The sequence below is a fragment of the Drosophila willistoni genome (genome assembly GCF_018902025.1).
Source record: "Drosophila willistoni isolate 14030-0811.24 chromosome XR unlocalized genomic scaffold, UCI_dwil_1.1 Seg144, whole genome shotgun sequence".
Taxonomy (NCBI): Eukaryota; Metazoa; Arthropoda; class Insecta; order Diptera; family Drosophilidae; genus Drosophila; species Drosophila willistoni.
In genome coordinates, this window is record NW_025814057.1 from 4666046 (window position 1) to 4669073 (window position 3028).

Sequence of the window (3028 nt, forward strand, 5' to 3'; positions counted from 1 at the left end):
CAAGAAATATCAGATAAGTATCTTTAACTATAGTTATATAGACATAAACTTGATTTGCTGTTAATCGAAATATACTTTCATAGTCATTAAATAATCATCGATGAATTGCCCTTTCGTTTTTAGCCGTGTAGTAAACTGGCTAGCACTTCTTTAAATACGTTTACGATTGAAGTGAAATTCAAGTTAAATTGGCTACATGTATTAGCCCTTATGTTAATGGTAACCATAATTTTAATGGGGCATCTCTCGAGTTTGCTTGTCTTCTACAGTCTGCTTCCCATCTTTTTATCCCCTTCCCCGTACGATATACCAGCAAAACGTTCGCCTTGTAAAACAATTTATAACTTTTGCGCTTTTGCCTAATAAGTTGGCATGTTGTGGCCAATAAGTTGTGGGCAACAACAACAACAACAACAAAAACAATGGCACAACAAAGTCATAGTAGCTCTTCCCTCCCGGCTCCCGTTTTGCCACTCTTTTAGCCAGTCTCTTTCTATAAATTTTGCCAGGGAAATGCAACTCGCTCTAAAACTAAATTACAAGTATAGCATCAGCAGCAACAGCAACAGCAACAGCAACAACAACAGCCGTTGGCAATGCGATATTCCCGCTACGCTTAACTCCACTCCTTTTTGCTCCCCACCCCCCTCCACCATCCTCATCTCATCCCTTACATACCTAGCACACATCTTGCCAACAAGTTTAGGTGCTCTCGTTGTTGTTGTTGTTGTTGTTAGTTAGTTGCTCTTGCTGCCTTAACTGCTGTTAATTCTTCTAATTGTGTGTACGTTGTTTGCGTGCGCTAATGTCGCATATGCACAAACAACAACAACAACAACAACAACATGAACACTAACAACAAAAATACCAACACCCAAAGGGAGGCAAACAACATGCAAATGTGTAGCACTTGTTCCTAGAGATGGGCAACTGTATCATTATCATAAGCATCATCATCATCATCATAATCGTGAGGTAATCCAAGTGAATTTGCATTTAATTGTGAGATTGAAAAAAAAGAAAACCATGTAAATGATCTTTCGGGGCAAAAGTGTTTGCGAATTTCGCTTTTCCAATTCTTAGTGAAATGAGAACTCGCAGTGAGAGTTTTCTAGATAGAAGATTCTACTTTCAAACTTTCGCATATTAATGCTTCAATTATAATTTTCGTATACCTTATTTCTACCTGAACTCACAAAAAGTTCTGAAAATATAACAAACTTTGTTTCTAATCTATAAAATTTGTATTATCTAATGAGTATGCTTAATGTTTTAGATATTATGATATTTTTTGAATAAATATTAAGAATTGGCAATTTCTAGAACGCATTTTTACTGGAAAACAGATAAGATTACAACGTTATTTATATTAAAAAGTAACTAAACTGTATAATTTGCACTAGTTCCCAGTTTGTAGAGGTATAGTTAGGACTTATAGTTTTAATTTATAAATCAAAGTGTTTTATCGTCTTTGTTGTACTTGAAATATATATAAAATGTACTAACGTATACGTGATTTATCACAACCATCTCTCATATCGTACGTACTCGTATTACTCACTTGAGATTTTTAGTCCGCATCACTTGACAACTTACATGGAGCAAAACCCAAACTCTTTCTCTCTCTTTCTCTCTCTCTCCCTCTCGTTCGCTGTCTCTGTCTACCCGCCACCCCATTTTGCTTATTAGCGCAAAACGTTGCACGTAGTACACGTTGCAGTGTGTTTTTGTTATTGTTAAATGTAATTAAATTATGCAGATGAGTGCCAACGATGTTGCTCCCTCTGCTGAGCTATGCTGCTGCTCTACTCTGCCCTATTTTGCTGTTTGCTGGCATATTAACTAAAATGCCATAGAAAAGTGTTTCTCTTTTTTCCCAGGTATTTGCAACTGACGTTGACACAAGGTACATAGTACATACATATATGTAGCTAGCTAGCTTGTAGTTACTCTTATCACACAACTTCCAAAAACCCTAGCTGACAGATTGCCTAACAAGCAAAATGTCAAATACAATTTTAACTGAAACAACAGCTTGTTTGTCATTTCACCTAAGTGTTGCCCAAATAATCAACAATTAAATGCATAAAAAAAAGTAATGCACACTTTGGCAGCGGTGGGATTCGAACCCACGCCTCCGAGGAGACTGGTGCCTTAAACCAGCGCCTTAGACCGCTCGGCCACGCTACCATATGTCCGAGTGTTAAAAAGAGACTATCTCTAATCGACACGGCAATTTGAAATTCTAAAAATATTTTTTTCTGTAATATATTTTCTTGATCAGGAAAATAAGCAACTTGCTATAGAAATCATCTTGAATAATTATTTAGCATCAGTTTCTGTTCTTTAATGACTAAAACTCTCTGTTTGGATCTGAAGACTATAAAATTACTGATTGTCTCTTAAATATGTAAGATAAGTAATTAAAATTTTCAAATTTATAACTTATTAGTAATACAAGATCATCCACAATTAATGCAGTCCCATTCTTTAGTTACAATAATTATTGGTAAAATAATGAAAAGTGCCAGCGCAGCAAATACAGTCTCAATTTAAAGTATACTCCACAAAATATCCAAGATTCATGAACATTGCCAGTTTAGACGCATACCTGTAGCTTCCCTTGTCAGTTTAACATGTGATATTGGCATTTGCATTATGTTCAAAAAGATGAGGAAGATGATGAAGCCATTTAATGGTGTTCTATCGATAAAAATGGTGAGAAAAATGTCATACTTTGATTATTTTTGAAGTCCTCGAGAAAAGAAAAACAATTGTCGTATTAAATGTGTTAAGTTTGCCGTTTATTTGATTTTATCTTCTAGTTCTTGAACATTTTTGGGGGATGTATTATCCCTTCATTATGCTTTGTTTTGTTTTTGTTTCTTTACATTTATGCATATAAACTAAGTATTTTTTGTTGAGAATTCCTTGTATGCTTTTGTTTTTTTTTTTTTTTTTTCTTTTGTTCTTCTGCTCCACTTTAGTGATACGATTAGAGATGATGATCCACATATTTGATTACTTT

At 34.7% G+C, this 3028-nt stretch overlaps 1 non-coding gene across 1 annotated transcript; it reads right to left on the bottom strand.

Annotated features, from left to right (window-relative positions):
• Positions 1–2108: 2108 nt before the first annotated feature.
• On the bottom strand, positions 2109–2190 carry Trnal-aag. The gene has a single exon. It is a non-coding gene; the product is annotated as a tRNA-Leu (tRNA).
• Positions 2191–3028: the final 838 nt, after the last annotated feature.